General features: G+C 49.0%; 1 protein-coding gene across 1 annotated transcript in view; it reads left to right on the top strand.

Annotated features, from left to right (window-relative positions):
* SIAH3 (siah E3 ubiquitin protein ligase family member 3) overlaps positions 1-19287 on the top strand; it is a 121489-nt gene that overhangs the window by 59040 nt on the left and 43162 nt on the right. The gene's annotated exons all lie outside the window — the stretch shown is intronic.

The raw sequence follows: 19287 nt of genomic DNA, 5'->3' as shown, positions 1-19287 counted from the left end.
TCGCAGCATGATCCATTTTCCTGCAGAAGTCAATGGAAGCCGTCTGACCTACAGCCGGTCCATAATTAACATTGCGGATGGGTCGTGGATTTCATGGGAAAAGCAGGAGTTTAAAAAAAAACAAAACTGTACTGAGCATGTCTGACGGCGAACCGTGCGGAACATCTGCAGTACAGAGAAGAAGAAGAAAATACAGGTACGCACGGATGCCGGCTGGGCAGAGGGTTTGGATTCCGCTGAGGGCTCACGCCTGCAGAATCCGACCTGCCCGTGTGCATGCAGCCTAAGAAGGCTCTCTGGCTGCTATAACTGTCCATATACCTGCAGAAATAACATTGAAGAAGCAATGTTGCCACAAGTGAGTTTTGCTCCATTTCTGAGGTTGGATCCTGCTATCCTGCTACTTATGTTGAACATTAATTCAGAAAATAATTTGGTCTGGCATCATTTAGCTCCTCCAGCCAAATCATTGAGATTTAAATCTTAAGAAAGATTTCCTTTTTGTATGTACTGATATTAGCGAAAGGATACCTATTTGCTGTCTTAATATGCTTACATTTAACCCTGCTGTAATATTTGCATTATGTTAAAGACTGTATTACTATATGGAGGACTTGTTGATCCCTCACTTTATTAGTTGCGTATACGTGGGGATGACACTACACATCTCTGTTTTTGAATATACCCAGAATTACATTTCTGAGAAAGACTTTAGGTCTCGGCATTGCTGAATCCGATATTTTTGTTCTGCACCATTGATTCATCCAACATCACATCTCTTCACTGGCAGTGTGGAACGAGCCGAATAGAGAGCTGTCCATCTGTGTGCAGAGTGACAGCTATACGGATAGGTAGACCCTGACTGTAACAAGCAAAATGACATTAATGTAAGCCAAATGTCTGACTTGTATATTATGATTGAAGAGACCGTAGATAAAAGGCTGAACTGGTTTCTACTTTATTTAGATGGTACAACAGCCAAAAGCAGCAAAAGAGCAATGTGTGACTGTACCCTTAGTTTACTACTGTATAAACCTAATGATTAGTGAAAATTTCCACTAGGTTTGAGATTTCTGTGAAAACTTAGCATTTAGAGATGAGCGAGCATACCCTGAAAAACCATTTAAAATAGTTAAAAAAATAAGTAAATACTCACCTGCCTTCAGCTGCAGGCTCAGCCGCGACTTCTGGCGCTGTCCCCAGCTCTGTAGTTCTGAGCTATCAGCAGTCGGGAATCCAAATCCCCGCCTGCTGGTAGCTCTGATTGTGATTGGCTGAACGCTTCAGCCAATCACAATCAGAGCTACCAGCAGGTGGGGATTTTAAAATCCCCAGCTGCTGATAGCTCAGAACTACAGAGCCGGGGACAGCTCCAGAAGTCGCGGCTGAGCCCGCAGCTGAAGGCAGGTGAGTATTTTTTATTTTTTTTTTTTACACTATTTTAAATAGATTTTCAGGGAAGGGCTTGTGAAGCCCTTCCCTTAAATCTATTGACGGCTGCTGACGGCTGAGGTCCTTGACTCTGTAGCACTGCTGAGCTATCAGCATGCGGGGCTTTAAAATCCCTGCCTGCTGGTAGCTCTGATTGTGATTGGCTGAATCTCTGGCTGCTAATAGCTCAGAACTAAAGAGCCAGGGACAGCGCCAGAAGTCGCGGCTGAGCTCCGGCAGCTGAAGAAAGGTGAGTATGCTTTTTTTTTTTTTAACACTACATCTATTGGATTTTCAGGGAACGGCTTATGTTTAAAGCCCTTCACTGAAATCCAATGACGGGGATGCCGGCAGCAGGATTCTCTACCGCAGCTGTCATGTGTGACAGCTGCGGTAGAGAACTGAAGAATTCCTCTGCTGCATCTGTAGATGTAGCAGCAGGGAATTCTTTTAACTAGCGGGGGTGAAGGAAGCATCTGCTGCATGCGGCAGATGTGTTCTTCATCCCCGTGGGGGTCATGGCAGCGGCGGAGGGCAAGTTTTTTTTTTCTTACACTAAAATGATTGTTTTCAGGGAAGGGCTTAGATGTAAAGCCCTTCCATGAAAAACAATTCAGGGGTGACGGCAGAGCACTGTTGTCAATGGAGCCACCGGCAGCAGCCGCGACTTTATTGAAAGCAATGCACATAGCTGCATACATGCATGTTTTTGCTAGTACATAAGTGCGCAAGCTCGTGTGAAGCCACTCTTATATTGTTTTTTTTTTTTGCGCTCATGTGAAGCCACCCTTATATTGTTTTTTTTTGCGCATGCAGGGAATGCTCATATCCGCGCGACACCCCCGGCCCTGACTTAAAAGGCTATTTAGCCTGAGGTCCAGATGTGTCCTTTTCCTCGTGGGTTTTGAATTGCACATCCCTGTGCATATTTGCACATCTCCTATAGACTTCTATGGGGCCCCTTGCTGCAGAAATACACTGAAAGATAGAGTAGGACCTATTTTTTTCAGTGCCCGCAATAAGGGTGAAGGGAACAAACCCATTGAAATCAATAGGTTCTATTTTTTATATTTGGTGAACACTATTTTGGTGTATACAAAAACTCGTGCAAATATGTCCGTCAGAAGAAGCCCATATCCGCATATGATTTGGGAATTTCTGTAGATTTAAATTGCTGAGCTTGAAAACCCTATGGCTTTCAATGGCATAAAGGTCTACTGTCTTTGAGAAGTCATATATGTTTTTACATATTATTAGACCTACAGTAGGGTTGTACGGACTTCAATAAGTGGTAATTTACAATTATAAATAAGATTTACTTACCATTTAATGATTGAACCTAAAAGCCTGGATATTTGCACATAATTGCATGTCAAATAACAGTATATTAGCCCTTTTAATCAGTTTGTGTGGGCTTTTTATTTGTGTGCTTTCTTTTATACCTTGAAACTATAATTATGAGTAAAACAGTAAAACACTGCCTATTCTGAATTATGTTCCTGATAAAGACTGGTTCTCTGAATTACATTACCCTTCTTCATATTAATCACTGCAGATACCATTCCTTCTGACTGCGCTAAAATTCCTAATAAAGATGACACACAAGCTCCTTATAAATTGTGCTCCAATGACAGGACTATAACATCCTTTAATTTTTGGTGTTAAGAAAACAAATGAGGTGACCCCTGTGCAATCTCTAATAAGTATCATGGGTCAGTAATCATTCATGTGCCAGGAGGAATGGAAATGAATTTCAAGAACAAGCAAAAACTTTAAATCATTTTAATTTCCCTTCTAATCTAACTTCAGCCAGTAAAAATGTGATGTGCCGAGCAAATCGAAATGAACTAACAGCTGAATATAACAGGAATGCTATTCTTCTTTTGTAGCCAAGGCAAATAGGATCATGGGGTGTATCAAAAGAGATCTAGGGGCACATGACGAGAACAGTGTTCTTCCCCTTTACAAGTCACTGGTCAGACCACACATGGAATGTTGGGTACAGTTTTGGGCACTGATACTTAAGAAGGACATATCAGAGCTTGAGCAGGTTCAAAGGCGAGCAACTAAAGTAATAAATTGAATGGATGGACTACAATACCCAAAGAGGTTATCAAAATTGGGATTATTTAGTTTAGAAAAAAGGCGTCTGAGGGGCGACCTAATAACTATGTGTAAATATATTAGGGGATAATACAGAGATCTCTCCCATCATCTTTTTATACCCAGGATTGTGACTGTAACAATGGGGCGCCCTCTTCATATAGAGAAAAGAAAGTTTCTACACCGACATAGAAGGGGGATCTTTACTGTAAAAGCAGTGACACTATGGAACTCTCTGCCTGAGGACATGGTGATGGCGAACTCACTAAAAGAGTTCAAGAGGGGCCTGGATGTCTTTCTTGAGCGATACAATGTTATATGTTATAATCATTAATAACTTCAGAATGGCTGTTGATTCGGGGATTATTCTGGTTGCCAAATTGGAGTCAGGAATACATTTTTTCCCCTTAAATGGGGAAAATTAGCTTTTACCTCATTGGTTTTTTTTTGCCATCCTCTGGACCAACATTGGGGGGTAATAGGCTGAACTGGATGGTCATGTCTTTTTTCAGCCTTAATGACTATGTTACTATGTAGCCAAAGAGCTAATATAAATCAAGTGCATTTTTTGATAACTGCAATAAGGGAACAGTTAAAATGTCCTTATGGACCCTATTGTTTTTGCTTGGAAGACCTGGAAAACTCATTGCAACTGTAGTTATGTGTCCATTTACATGTAATCCCTTACAATTGAATAACTTTAACATAATACCTATAATATTATAGAATAAATATTATTGTATAGTTATGGAATAAACTTTAAAATCTAGACTATACATACATGTAAACACTAAAACCTGTACATATAGGATATGTCTATACAGCACAATTTTCCTTGTAAATTCCACCTTTAAAAACTGTGGCAAAATCTGTGTTTTTCTGCCATGTTTTTCATTAGGATCCATGTGCAGATTTAGCCCTGTCAATGGGCAAAATTCCAATGCGGAAAATTGCGTTTCCATATCAGGAAGTGACGTCACTTCTTGATGCGAAAACAAGTGGAAATTTCGCACATGAACTTGGCCCATTGCCAGGGCTCAATCTGTATGTGGATCCACAGCAAAAGCTGTGGTAGAAAGACAGGGATTTTGCTGTGGACTTTAACCCTTTGCAATCCAATTTTGGATTCAGGGTTTCCTAGGGGGCTTTTTCTTTCTACCATTATACAATGGTGCCATCTGCTGGCTAGAGCCAGTACTGCAGTATGTGACATGCTGGAGAGGCCCCGACAACAAAGCGGCCAGCAATATATAGCAAGAATACCCTGCTGGAATCTTCTGACATCGGAGCTGCACAGGCTTCAATCAGAATGTAGGAAGACGTCAGACAATGGATTGAAAAGGGTTAACCCTTTGCAATCCAATTTTGGATTCAGGGTTTCCTAGGGGGCTTTCTTCCGACATCGGAGCTGTACAGCCTTCAATCAGAATGTCTTTAGATGTCAGACAGTGCATTGGAAAGGGTTAAAGGCGAAATTCACGCAGAAAACGCAGCGGTGAATTCTGCCGTGTAACTATACCCTAAGGGTGACTACCCACTACAGTTCTTTTTCACAGCAAAATTCACAGCGTTTTGTTTCTCCAGGGGTCTATGGGACTTGTTAATGTTAAAATTGCATCACGCAAAATCATGATTTTCCTGTAAATTGCGATTTTGTCGCGATGCGTTTTTATCATTAGAGAGCCCCATAGACACCTGGGGGAAAAAAACGCAGCAAATTCGCAAACGCTAGTGGGTAGTCACCCTAAGGGCTTAGTCACATGTGCGCACTTCAGGACGGACGTCTCTCTGCAGCGCCGGAAGAAAGAACATGTGACAGGCTTCATTGCTGGTCATATGTTCTTTCTTCAGCGCTGCGGGGAGTCATCCGTCTTGAAGTACGGACGTCTTCCTGCAGTAAGGGCTCAGTCATGATGCACCCGTGTATGGGTGCCGATGCGCCGTGTGACTAAGCCCTAATACTTATTGCTGGTGTTAGTGTGGTCTGATGCATGGCCCCAGAGGGGGTCAATATGCCATGTTTATGCCCAGGTCTATCACATAAGCAATAGAGATGAGCGAACGTACTCGTCCGAGCTTGATACTCGTTCGAGTATTAGCGTGTTCGAGATGCTCGTTACTAGAGGCGAGTACCACACGATGTTCGAGTTACTTTCACTTTCATCTCTGAGACGTTAGTGCGCTTTTCTGGCCAATAGAAAGACAGGGAAGGCATTACAACTTCCCCCTGCGACGTTCAAGCCCTATACCACCCCCCTGCAGTGAGTGGCTGGCGAGATCAGGTGTCACCCGAGTATATAAATCGGCCCCTCCCGCGGCTCGCCACAGATGCATTCTGACATAGCTCAGGGAAAGTGCTGCTGATGCCGGAGCTGCTATAGGGAGAGCGTTAGGAGTGATTTTAGGCTTCAAGAACCCCAACGGTCCTTCTTAGGGCCACATCTAACCATGTGCAGTACTGTGGAGGCTGCTTTTTGCAGTGTTGCACATTTTTTTTTTTTGTTATATCGGCCGTGCAGAGCATTGCGTCCGCAGTCTGCAGTCATTGTACAGAGTATAGGGGCAGTACTGGTGAGGCAGGGAAAGAGATATTCAGGCTATATACACAGTTGATCGCCGTCATCCCGCCAGACGGAAACAGTATACATAATATTATACGCTGCCTACAGTATCTATCTGCTGGGGGTTGTAGTCCTAATTAATACGCAGCTAAGCGTTACAGCAGGCTTGCGCAAAATTGTTTCCTGGATCTGCTGTCTCTGTTACATGATCGCCGTCATCCCGCCAGAGGGAAACAGTATACATAATATAATACGCTGCCTACAGTATCTATCTGCTGGGGGTTGTAGTCCTAATTAATACGCAGCTAAGCGTTACAGCAGGCTTGCGCAAAATTGTTTCCTGGATCTGCTGTCTCTGTTACATCAGCGCTGTCATCCCGCCAGAGGGAAACAGTATACATAATATTATACGCTGCCTACAGTATCTATCTGCTGGGGGTTGTAGTCCTAATTAATACGCAGCTAAGCGTTACAGCAGGCTTGCGCAAAATTGTTTCCTGGATCTGCTGTCTCTGTTACATCAGCACTGTCATCCCGCCAGAGGGAAACAGTATACATAATATTATACGCTGCCTACAGTATCTATCTGCTGGGGGTTGTAGTCCTAATTAATACGCAGCTAAGCGTTACAGCAGGCTTGCGCAAAATTGTTTCCTGGATCTGCTGTCTCTGTTACATCAGCGCTGTCATCCCGCCAGAGGGAAACAGTATACATAATATTATACGCTGCTTACAGTATTTATCTGCTGGGGGTTGTAGTCCTAATTAATACGCAGCTAAGCGTTACAGCAGGCTTGCGCAAAATTGTTTCTTGGATCTGCTGTCTCTGTTACATGATCGCCGTCATCCCGCCAGAGGGAAACAGTATACATAATATAATACGCTGCCTACAGTATCTATCTGCTGGGGGTTGTAGTCCTAATTAATACGCAGCTAAGCGTTACAGCAGGCTTGCGCAAAATTGTTTCCTGGATCTGCTGTCTCTGTTACATGATCGCCGTCATCCCGCCAGAGGGAAACAGTATACATAATATTATACGCTGCCTACAGTATCTGTCTGCTGTATCAGCTCAGCATTTTAAAAAAATAGAAGCAAAATACTTAAGGCCTACTACTGGCCTTTGGCCACTTGATTGCTTCTGCGCTGTGAATTCCACTAGCTCAGTCATACGCACCTACGTCTCACTACAGGCGTGCGCAAAATTGTTTCCTGGCTCTGCTGTGCGTTCCGTAAGGGAAGTCAGCCTCCAACCACAGGCCAATAAGCGGCACATTTAATTACAGCGCTCTGTTTCTGCACTACTGGTAATACAGCATGCTGAGGGGTAGGGGTAGGCCTAGAGGACGTGGACGCGGGCGAGGACGCGGAGGCCCAAGTCAGGGTGTGGGCACAGGCCGAGCTCCTGATCCAGGTGTATCGCAGCCGACTGCTGCGGGATTAGGAGAGAGACACGTTTCTGGCGTCCCCACATTCATCTCACAATTAATGGGTCCACGCGGTAGACCTTTATTAGAAAATGAGCAGTGTGAGCAGGTCCTGTCGTGGATGGCAGAAAGTGCATCCAGCAATCTATCAACCACCCAGACTTCTGCGCCGTCCACTGCTGCAACTCTGAATCCTCTGGCTGCTGCTCCTCCTTCCTCCCAGCCTCCTCACTCTATTACAATGACACATTCTGAGGAGCAGGCAGACTCCCAGGAACTGTTCCCGGGCCCCTGCCCAGAATGGACAGCAATGGTTCCTCTCCCACCGGAGGAGTTTGTCGTGACCGATGCCCAACCTTTGGAAAGTTCCCGGGGTCCGGGGGATGAGGCTGGGGACTTCCAGCAACTGTCTCAAGAGCTTTCAGTGGGTGAGGAGGACGATGACGATGAGACACAGTTGTCTATCACTCAGGTAGTAGTAATTGGAGCAAGTCCGAGGGAGGAGCGCACAGAGGATTCGGAGGAAGAGCAGCAGGACGATGAGGTGACTGACCCCACCTGGTTTGCTACGCCTACTGAGGACAGGTCTTCAGAGGGGGAGGCAAGTGCAGCAGCAGGGCAGGTTGGAAGAGGCAGTGCGGTGGCCAGGGGTAGAGGCAGGGCCAGACCGAATAATCCACCAACTGTTTCCCAAAGCGCCCCCTCGCGCCATGCCACCCTGCAGAGGCCGAGGTGCTCAAAGGTCTGGCAGTTTTTCACTGAGAGTGCAGACGACCGACGAACAGTGGTGGGCAACCTTTGTCGCGCCAAGATCAGCCAGGGAGCCACCACCACCAGCCTCACCACCACCAGCATGTGCAGACATATGATGGCCAAGCACCCCACAAGGTGGGAAGAAGGCCGTTCGCCACCTCCGGTTTGCACCGCTGCCTCTCCCCCTGTGCCCCAACCTGCCACTGAGATCCAACCCCCCTCTCAGGACACAGGCACTACCGTCTCCTGGCCTGCACCCACACCCTCACCTCCGCTGTGCTCGGCCCCATCCACCAATGTCTCTCAGCGCACCGTCCAGCCGTCGCTAGCGCAAGTGTTGGAGCGCAAGCGCAAGTACGCCGCCATGCAGCCGCACGCTCAAGCGTTAAACGTGCACATAGCCAAATTTATCAGCCTGGACATGCTGCCGTATAGGGTTGTGGAAACGGAGGCTTTCAAAGGTATGATGGCGGCGGCGGCCCCGCGCTACTCAGTTCCCAGTCGCCACTACTTTTCCCGATGTGCCGTCCCAGCCCTGCACGACCATGTCTCCCGCAACATTGTACGCGCCCTCACCAACGCGGTTACTGCCAAGGTCCACTTAACAACGGACACGTGGACAAGCACAGGCGGGCAGGGCCACTATATCTCCCTGACGGCACACTGGGTGAATTTAGTGGAGGCTGGGACAGAGTCAGAGCCTGGGACCGCTCACGTCATACCCACCCCCAGAATTGCGGGCCCCAGCTCGGTGGTGGTATCTGCGGCGGTGTATGCTTCCTCCACTAAACCACCCTCCTCCTCCTACGCAACCTCTGTCTCGCAATCAAGATGTGTCAGCAGCAGCACGTCGCCAGCAGTCGGTGTCGCGCGGCGTGGCAGCACAGCGGTGGGCAAGCGTCAGCAGGCCGTGCTGAAACTACTCAGCTTAGGAGAGAAGAGGCACACGGCCCACGAACTGCTGCAGGGTCTGACAGAGCAGACCGACCGCTGGCTTTCGCCGCTGAGCCTCCAACTGGGCATGGTCGTATGTGACAACGGCCGTAACCTGGTGGCGGCTCTGCAGCTCGGCAGCCTCACGCACGTGCCATGCCTGGCCCACGTCTTTAATTTGGTGGTTCAGCGCTTTCTGAAAAGCTACCCACACTTGTCAGACCTGCTCGGAAAGGTGCGCCTCGTCAGCGCACATTTCCGCAAGTCCAAGACGGACGCTGCCACCCTGCGGACCCTGCAACATCGGTTCAATCTGCCAGTGCACCGACTGCTGTGCGACGTGCCCACACGGTGGAACTCTACGCTCCACATGTTGGCCAGACTCTATGAGCAGCGTAGAGCTATAGTGGAATACCAACTCCAACATGGGCGGCGTAGTGGGAGTCAGACTCCTCAATTCTTTACAGAAGAGTGGGCCTGGTTGGCAGCCATCTGCCAGGTCCTTGGAAACTTTGAGGAGTCTACCCAGATGGTGAGCGGGGATGCTGCAATCATTAGTGTCACCATTCCTCTGCTATGCCTCTTGAGAAGTTCCCTGCAAAGCATAAAGGCAAAAGCTTTGCGCTCGGAAACGGAGGCGGGGGAAGACAGTATGTCGCTGGATAGTCAGAGCACCCTCTTGACTATATCTCAGCGCGTTGAGGAGGAGGAGGAGGAGCATGAGGAGGATGAGGAGGGGGGGGAAGAGACAGCTTGGCTCACTGTTGAGGGTACCCATGCTGCTTGCCTGTCATCCTTTCAGCGTGTATGGCCTGAGGAGGAGGAGGAGGAGGATCCTGAAAGTGATCTTCCTAGTGCGGACAGCCATGTGTTGCGTACAGGTACCCTGGCACACATGGCTGACTTCATGTTAGGATGCCTTTCTCGTGACCCTCGCGTTACACGCATTCTGGCCACTACGGATTACTGGGTGTACACACTGCTCGACCCACGCTATAAGGAGAACCTTTCCACTCTCATACCCGAAGAGGAAAGGGGTTCGAGAGTGATGCTATACCACAGGACCCTGGCGGACAAACTGATGGTAACATTCCCATCCGACAGTGCTAGTGGCAGAAGGCGCAGTTCCGAGGGCCAGGTAGCAGGGGAGGCGCGGAGATCAGGCAGCATGTACAGCGCAGGCAGGGGAACACTCTCCAAGGCCTTTGCCAGCTTTATGGCTCCCCAGCAAGACTGTGTGACTGCTCCCCAGTCAAGGCTGAGTCGGCGGGAGCACTGTAAAAGGATGGTGAGGGAGTACGTAGCCAATCGCACGACCGTCCTCGGTGACGCCTCTGCCCCCTACAACTACTGGGTGTCGAAGCTGGACACGTGGCCTGAACTCGCGCTGTATGCCCTGGAGGTGCTTGCTTGTCCTGCGGCTAGCGTCTTGTCAGAGAGGGTGTTTAGTGCGGCTGGGGGAATCATCACGGATAAGCGTACCCGCCTGTCAACCGACAGTGCCGACAGGCTTACACTCATCAAGATGAACAAAGCCTGGATTTCCCCAGACTTCTCTTCTCCACCAGCGGACAGCAGCGATACCTAAGCAATACGTAGGCTGCACCCGCGGATGGAAGCATCGTTCTCTATCACCATCAAAAACGGGGACCTTTTAGCTTCATCAATCTGTGTATTCTATTCATCCTCCTCCTCCTGCTCCTCCTCCTGAAACCTGACGTAATCACGCCGAACGGGCAATTTTTCTTAGGCCCACAAGGCTCAGTCATATAATTTTTGTAAACAATTTTTATACGTTTCAATGCTCATTAAAGCGTTGAAACTTGCACCTGAACCAATTTTTATTTTAACTGGGCTGCCTCCAGGCCTAGTTACCAATTAAGCCACATTAACCAAAACGATTAATGGGTTTCACCTGCCCTCTTGGTTGGGCATGGGCAATTTTTCTGAGGTACATTAGTACTGTTGGTACACCAATTTTTTTGGGCCCTCGCCTACAGTGTAATCCAATTAATTTTTTGCCCACCTGCATTAAAGCTGACGTTACATCAGCTGTGCTGGGCACTGCAATGGGATATATTTATGTACCGCCGGTGGCTTCCTGGCACCCACCCATGCTGTCGGCCCACATGGAGTTGTAACTGCATGTGTCCACTTCTAAAGAACCCCAGTCTGACTGGGGCATGCAGTGTGGGCCGAAGCCCATCTGCATTAAACATGACATTACCTCAGCTGTGATGGGCAATGCAATGGGATATATTTATGTACCGCCGGTGGGTTCCAGGGAGCCACCCATGCTGTCGGTCCACACGGAGTTGTAACTGCATGTGTCCACTTCTAAAGAACCCCAGTCTGACTGGGGCATGCAGTGTGGGCCGAAGCCCACCTGCATTAAACCTGACATTATCTTTGCTGTCCAGGGCACTGCAATGGGATATATTTATGTACAGCTGGTGGGTTCCAGAGAGCCACTCATGCTGTTCGTCCACGTGGACTTCACAATAGGGAGTTGTACCTGCCTGTGTCTACTTATAAAAAACCCCAGTCTGACTGGGGCATGCAGTGTGGGCCGAAGCCCACCTGCATTTAACCTGACGTTAGCTCTGCTGTCCAGGGCACTGCAATGGGATACATTTATGTACAGCTGGTGGGTTCCAGGGAGCCACCCATGCTGTGGGTGCACACGGAATTCCCATTGCGGAGTTGTACCTGCCTGTGACTATTTATAAAAAACCGCAGTCTGACTGGGGCATGCAGACACCTTGACAGAATGAATAGTGTGTGGCACATAGGTTCCCCATTGCTATGCCCACGTGTGCAGCTCCTGATGGCGGTGGCACAGGATTATATTTCTCACTGCTTCTGTACAGCATTGTGGGCTATCGTCCTGCCCCTTTTTAAGAGGGTCGCTGCCTAGCCGTGCCAACCCTCTGCAGTGTGTGCCTGCTGTTCCTCCTCATGGCAGACGCACTTATAAATAGACATGAGGGTGGCGTGGCATGAGGGCAGCTGAAGGCTGCGCAGGGACACTTTGGTGTGTGCTGTGGACACTGGGTCGTGCGGGGGGAAGGGGGGAGCAGCATGTAACCCAGGAGAAGTGGCAGTGGAGTGTCATGCAGGCAGTGATTGTCCTTTGTTGGAGGTAGTGTGGTGCTTAGCTAAGGTATGCATTGCTAATGAGGGCTTTTCAGAAGTAAAAATTGTTGGAAGGGGGGGGCACTCTTGCCGCTATTGTGGCTTAATAGTGGGACCTGGGAATTTGAGATGCAGTCCAACATGTAGCCCCTCGCCTGCCCTATCCGATGCTGTGTCGTTCCCATCACTTTCTTGAATTGCCCAGATTTTCACAAATGGAAGCCTTAGCGAGCATCGGCGATATACAAAAATGCTCGGGTCGCCCATTGACTTCAATGGGGTTCGTTATTCGAAATGAACCCTCGAGCATCGCGAAAATTTCGTCCCGAGTAATATGAACATACTGTATGTAAAATAATTCTCTTTAATTCCTTAATGACTGGTCGATTTTACACTTTAAAAGCAACCCTCCAATTTCGGAACTAAATTCTGTCCCTGTACTGGAGGGGAAGGGGGTATATTACCTGTAGCTGTTCTTCTATACCATCTCTCCAATCTGTCAGTTCCAGGTCCTGTTTTTAGCCATTCACGATGGCCAATGTAATATTAGACTACCTAATCCCCACAATGCATTGTTAGTGTTAGACTAATAATTTACTATACCTACTCCCTGACTGGCCAGAGCTGCTCATATGATCAGCAATGGTCAATCAGGGAGCAGTGCATAATGTGAATTAGGAAGTTAGAGAATTGATTCAGCCATCTAGGACAGCTGAAAATGGTGGATAGAACCGGCGAATTGGAGGAGTGGAAGAGAAGAACAACTGCAGGTAATACAGTATAAAAGATATGGATGCCATAGTAATGATTTGGGCTGTTCAGAGCAATGACATGCATTTATCCAAGCAGATATATTTGTATTACTTAAATTTGTGCCTCATTAATATAAATACATAAAAAAGTTAGAGCAATGTAATAAAATTGTCTGTGACAATTTAATATTTGGTGCAAGCTGTGATAAATAGCAGTGTCCCTCATCACATATTCAAAGATATCTTTCCATGCCATTTGTCAAATGTTCTCAAATTAAGCCTCAGACTTACTCTACATAATTAAAAGTATTCCTGTGATCCTGGTGTTAGCAAATCTCTCACACTGTGGCTTCATTTTGATAACTTAATTTCTGATGTGGATACTAAGGCTTTGCCAAAGAGATTTGCTTCATCCCGGAGATTTTACAAAATCCCATTAGCATATGCAGGGAAGATAGTAAGTGAGACATGAATGCAAAGATTAAAAGGATTTCCATTTCTTGTCTTTGAATATATCGCAGGGAATTGTATGAATTGTTGGCGGGAGTTTAGGTTTACATCTGGAACTAGGGATGGAATATGGCCCATTCGTACTGAGAGTTATGCAACTGTTGACAATGGATCGGGTAGTGATAAGGACTTTGTGTAAATGGTTCATTTCACAGCCTGTTAATACCATGTTATAATCTATAACTGAGACTGGAATAGATTCAGAAATTTGATCCTTCCCAGCATGATTTCATTTCATATGAAATTATTTTAGATGGAAGTCCTTACATTTTCAGAATTTAAATCTACTGTAGAAATTGAAAGTAAATCTGAATGTTTATCCCTAAACCACCCTTTAGATACCTTGAACTCCTCAATTCAGCTCTGGGATCATTAATCCCAGAAAAGAATGCGCATTTGACTAGATGTACCTTTGATCATCCCTCTCCTGGCTCCCCTCTAATGTCCTGTAACTCTATTGCTTTGTTCTGCTACTGCATTCATGTTATGAGCTTGATTCTAGGGCTGTATTTATGTTATGAGCTTGGTTTTGGTATTGAATCTATATATTGAGTTTGCTTTGTGCTGTGTTATGTTATGAGTTTACTTTTGCTGCTGCATTTATGAACTGAGATTGGTTCTAATTAGAGATGAGCGAACGTGTTCTTCCGAGTTTGATATTCGTGCGAATATTAGGGTGTTCGGGATGTTCGTTATTCGTAACGAACACCATGCGGTGTTCTGGTTATTTTCACTTCCTTCCCTGAGACGTTAGCGCGCTTTTCTGGCCAATTGAAAGACAGGGAAGGCATTACAACTTCCCCCTGTGACGTTCAAGCCCTATACCACCCCCCTGCTGTGAGTGGCTGGGAAGATCAGGTGTCACCCGAACATAAAAGTCGGCCCCTCCCGCGGTTCGCCTCAGATGCCGTGTGATTTAGATGAGGGACAGTGCTGTTTGTACCGGAGCTGCTGTAGGGAAAGAATTGGTAGTTAGTGTAGGCTTCAAGACCCCCCAAAGGTCCTTATTAGGGCCACTGATAGCTGTGTGTTGGCTGCTGTTAGCAGTGGCAATTTTTTTTTTCTCAAAATCGCCTCTGCAGACCGTTGCACCTGGCATTAGGGACAGAAGTGCTGCATAGGCAGGGAGAGTGTTAGGAGTGAGTGTAGCCTTCAAGAACCTCAACGGTCCTTTCTAGGGCCATATTTATCCGTGTGCAGTACTGTCCAGGCTGCTGTTAGCTGTGCTGCATTTTTTTTTGCTTCTCAAAATCGCCTCTGCAGAGCATTGCACCCTCCATTGATACTGCAGGGAAAGAATTGTATAGGCAGGGCCACAACACAGTTATTATTCATTGAATATATGCAGTGCTGCCTTTTGCTTGTAAAACAAGTGAAAATAATTCTATTTGTCCGGCCTCTGTCCGTCCTAAGGGCGGTGGACACGTGTCGGCTGCGTGTGACACCTTTAAAAATCATACGCACCCAGCTACGTTTTACTCCTGGCTTCGCCATTTGCTTTCCTTAATTGGGAAAAAAAATACCTGCTCTGCCACAGTTAATAACTCTGCTACCCTCACGTTCTGTGACACATTAGCAGGGACACAGCACAGTTATTAAACTTCTCATGTTCATAGAATATACGCAGTGCTGCCTTTTGGTGCCAAAAAACGGAAAATAATTCTATTTGTCCGGCCTCTGTCCGTCCTAAGGGCGGTGGACACGTGTCAGCTGCGTGTGACACCTTTAAAAATCATACGCACCCAGCTACGTTTTACTCCTGGCTTCGCCATTTGCTTTCCTTAATTGGGAAAAAAAATACCTGCTCTGCCACAGTTAATAACTCTGCTACCCTCACGTTCTGTGACACATTAGCAGGGACACAGCACAGTTATTAAACTTCTCATGTTCATAGAATATACGCAGTGCTGCCTTTTGGTGCCAAAAAACGGAAAATAATTCTATTTGTCCGGCCTCTGTCCGTCCTAAGGGCGGTGGACACGTGTCGGCTGCGTGTGACACCTTTAAAAATCATACGCACCCAGCTCCTTTTTAGTCCTGGCTTCGCCATTTGCTTTCCTTAATTGGGAAAAAAAATACCTGCTCTGCCACAGTTAATAACTCTGCTACCCTCACGTTCTGTGACACATTAGCAGGAAAACAGCACAGTTATTAAACTTAGATTATTCATTCACTAGAGGCAGTGGGGCCTTTCGTTTTCAAAAAAGGGAAAAAATTATATTTGGCCTGCAGTCTTGCGCCAATTTATTTCCTGCCTGTGAAATCAAATCACTGGTAATACAGCATGCTGAGGGGTAGGGGTAGGCCTAGAGGACGTGGACGCGGCCGAGGACGCGGAGGGCCAAGTCAGGGTGTGGGCACAGGCCAAGCTCCTGATCCAGGTGTGTCGCAGCCGACTGCTGCGCGATTAGGAGAGAGGCACGTTTCTGGCGTCCCCACATTCATCGCCCAATTAATGGGTCCACGCGGGAGACGGTTATTAGAAAATGAGCAGTGTGAGCAGGTCCTGTCCTGGATGGCAGAAAGTGCTTCGAGCAACCTATCGTCTACCCGCAGTTCTGCGCCGTCCACTGCTGCCAATCCGAATCCTCTGTCTGCTGCTCCTCCTTCCTCCCAGCCTCCTCACTCCACTACAATAACACCTGCTCAGGAGCGGGAGCACTCCCAGGAACTGTTCTCGGGCCCCTGCTTAGATTGGGCAGCAGCGGTTCCTCTCCCACCAGAGGAGTTTATCGTCACTGATGCCCAACCATTCGAAAGTTCCCGGGGTCCGGGGGAAGAGGCTGGGGACTTCCGCCAACTGTCTCAACAACTTTCTGTGGGTGAGGAGGACGATGACGATCAGACACAGTTGTCTTGCAGTGAGGTAGTAGTAAGGGCAGTAAGTCCGAGGGAGCAGCACACAGAGGATTCGGAGGAAGAGCAGCAGGACGATGAGGTGACTGACCCCACCTGGTGTGCAACGCTTACTCAGGAGGACAGGTCTTCAGAGGGGGAGTCAAGGGCATCAGCAGGGCAGGTTGCAAGAGGCAGTGCGGTGGCCAGGGGTAGAGGCAGGGCCAGACCGAATAATCCACCAAGTGTTTCCCAAAGCGCCCCCTCGCGCCATGCCACCCTGTAGAGGCCGAGGTGCTCTAAGGTCTGGCAGTTTTTCACAGAGACGCCTGACGACCGACGAACAGTGGTGTGCAACCTTTGTCGCGCAAAGCTCAGCCGGGGAGCCAACACCAACAGCCTCACCACCACCACCATGCGCAGACATATGATGGCCAAGCACCCCGCAAGGTGGGACGAAGGCCGTTCAGCGCCTCCGGTTTGCACCCCTGCCTCTCCCCCTGTGCCCCAACCTGCCACTGAGATGCAACCCCCCTCTCAGGACACAGGCACTACCGTCTCCTGGCCTGCACCCACACCCTCACCTCCGCTGTCCTCGGCCCTATCCAGCAGTGTAGTTCAGCGCACCGTCCAGCCGTCGCTTGCGCAAGTGTTGGAGCGCAAGCGCAAGTACGCCGCCACGCACCCGCACGCTCAAACGTTAACCGTCCGCATAGCAAAATTCATCAGCCTTGAGATGCTGCCGTATAGGGTTGTGGAAACGGAGTCCTTCAAAAGTATCATGGAGGCGGCGGCCCCGCGCTACTCAGTTCCCAGTCGCCACTACTTTTCCCGATGTGCCGTCCCAGCCCTGCACGACCACGTCTCCCGCAACATTGTACGCGCCCTCACCAACGCGGTTACTGCCACGGTCCACTTAACTACGGACACGTGGACAAGCACAGGCGGGCAGGGCCTTTATCTCCCTGACGGCACATTGGGTGAATTTAGTGGAGGCTGGGACAGAGTCAGAGCCTGGGACCGCTCACGTCCTACCCACCCCCAGAATTGCGGGCCCCAGCTCGGTGGTGGTATCTGCGGAGGTGTATGCTTCCTCCACTAAAGCACCCTCCTCCTCCTCCTCCTCCTCCTCTGTCTCGCAATCAAGATGTGTTAGCAGCAGCATGTCGCCAGCAGTCGGTGTCACGCGGTGTGGCAGCACAGCGGTGGGCAAGCGTCAGCAGGCCGTGCTGAAACTACTCAGCTTAGGCGATAAGAGGCACACGGCCCACGAACTGCTGCAGGGTCTGACACAGCAGACCGACCGCTGGCTTGCGCCGCTGAGCCTCCAACCGGGCATGGTCGTGTGTGACAACGGCCGTAACCTGGTGGCGGCTCTGCAGCTCGGCAGCCTCACGCACGTGCCATGCCTGGCCCACGTCTTTAATTTGGTGGTTCAGCGCTTTCTGAAAAGCTACCCACGCTTGTCAGACCTGCTCGTAAAGGCGCGCCGGCTCTGTGCACATTTTCGCAAGTCCCACACGGACGCTGCCACCCTGCGCACCCTGCAACATCACTTTAAGCTGCCAGTGCACCGACTGCTGTGCGACGTGCCCACACGGTGGAACTCTACGCTCCACATGTTGGCCAGGCTCTATGAACAACGTAGAGCTATAGTCGAATACCAACTCCAACATGGGCGGCGCAGTGGGAGTCAGCCTCCTCAATTCCTTTCAGAAGAGTGGGCCTGGTTGGCAGACATCTGCCATGTCCTTGGTAATTTTGAGGAGTCTACCCAGGTGGTGAGCGGCGATGCTACAATCATTAGCGTCACCATTCCTCTGCTATGCATCTTGAGAAATTCCCTGCAAACCATAAAGGCAGCTGCTTTGCGCTCGGAAACGGGGGCGGGGGAAGACAGTATGCCGCTGGATAGTCAGGGCACCCTCCTGTCTATTTCTCAGCGCGTACAGGAGGAGGAGGAGCATGAGGAGGATGAGGAGGAGGGGGAAGAGACAGCTTGGGCCGCTGCTGACGGTACACCGGCTGATTGCCTGTCATCCTTTCAGCGTGTATGGCCTGAGGAGGAGGAGGAGGAGGAGGAGGATCCTGAAAGTGATCTTCCTAGTGACGACAGCCATGTGTTGCGTACAGGTACCCTGGCACACATGGCTGACTTCATGTTAGGATGCCTTTCTCGTGACCCTCGCGTTGCACGCATTCTGGCCACGACGGATTACTGGGTGTACACACTGCTCGATCCACGGTATAAGGAGAACCTGCCCACTCTGATTCCCGAAGAGGAAAGGGGTTCGAGAGTGTTGCTATACCACAGGACCCTTGCGGACAAGCTGATGGTAAAATTCCCAGCCGACAGCGCTAGTGGCAGAAGGCGCAGTACCGAGGGCAAGGTAGCAGGGGATGTGCGTAGATCGAGCAGCATGTACATCCCAGGCAGTGCAACAGTCTTTAAGGGCCTGGCCAGCTTTATGGCTCCCCACCAAGACTGTGTCACCGCTCCCCAGTCACGGCTGAGTCGGCGGGAGCACTGTAAAAGGATGGTGAGGGAGTACGTAGCGGATCGCACGACCATCCTTGGTGACGCCTCTGCCCCCTACAACTACTGGGTGTCGAAGCTGGACACGTGGCCTGAACTAGCGCTGTATGCCCTGGAGGTGCTTGCTTGTCCTGCGGCTAGCGTCTTGTCGGAGAGGGTGTTTAGTGCGGCTGGGGGAATCATCACAGATAAGCGTAGCCGCTTGTCAACCGACAGTGCCGACAGGCTAACACTCATCAAGATGAACAAAGGCTGGATTTCGCCAGACTTCTGTTCTCCACCAGCGGACAGCAGCGATACGTAAGCAATACGT

Source organism: Eleutherodactylus coqui, chromosome 1 (assembly GCF_035609145.1).
Source record: "Eleutherodactylus coqui strain aEleCoq1 chromosome 1, aEleCoq1.hap1, whole genome shotgun sequence".
In the NCBI taxonomy this organism is placed as follows: Eukaryota; Metazoa; Chordata; class Amphibia; order Anura; family Eleutherodactylidae; genus Eleutherodactylus; species Eleutherodactylus coqui.
The sequence above is the reverse complement of the archived record's forward strand: the minus strand, read 5'-3'. Positions and strand labels throughout refer to the sequence as shown.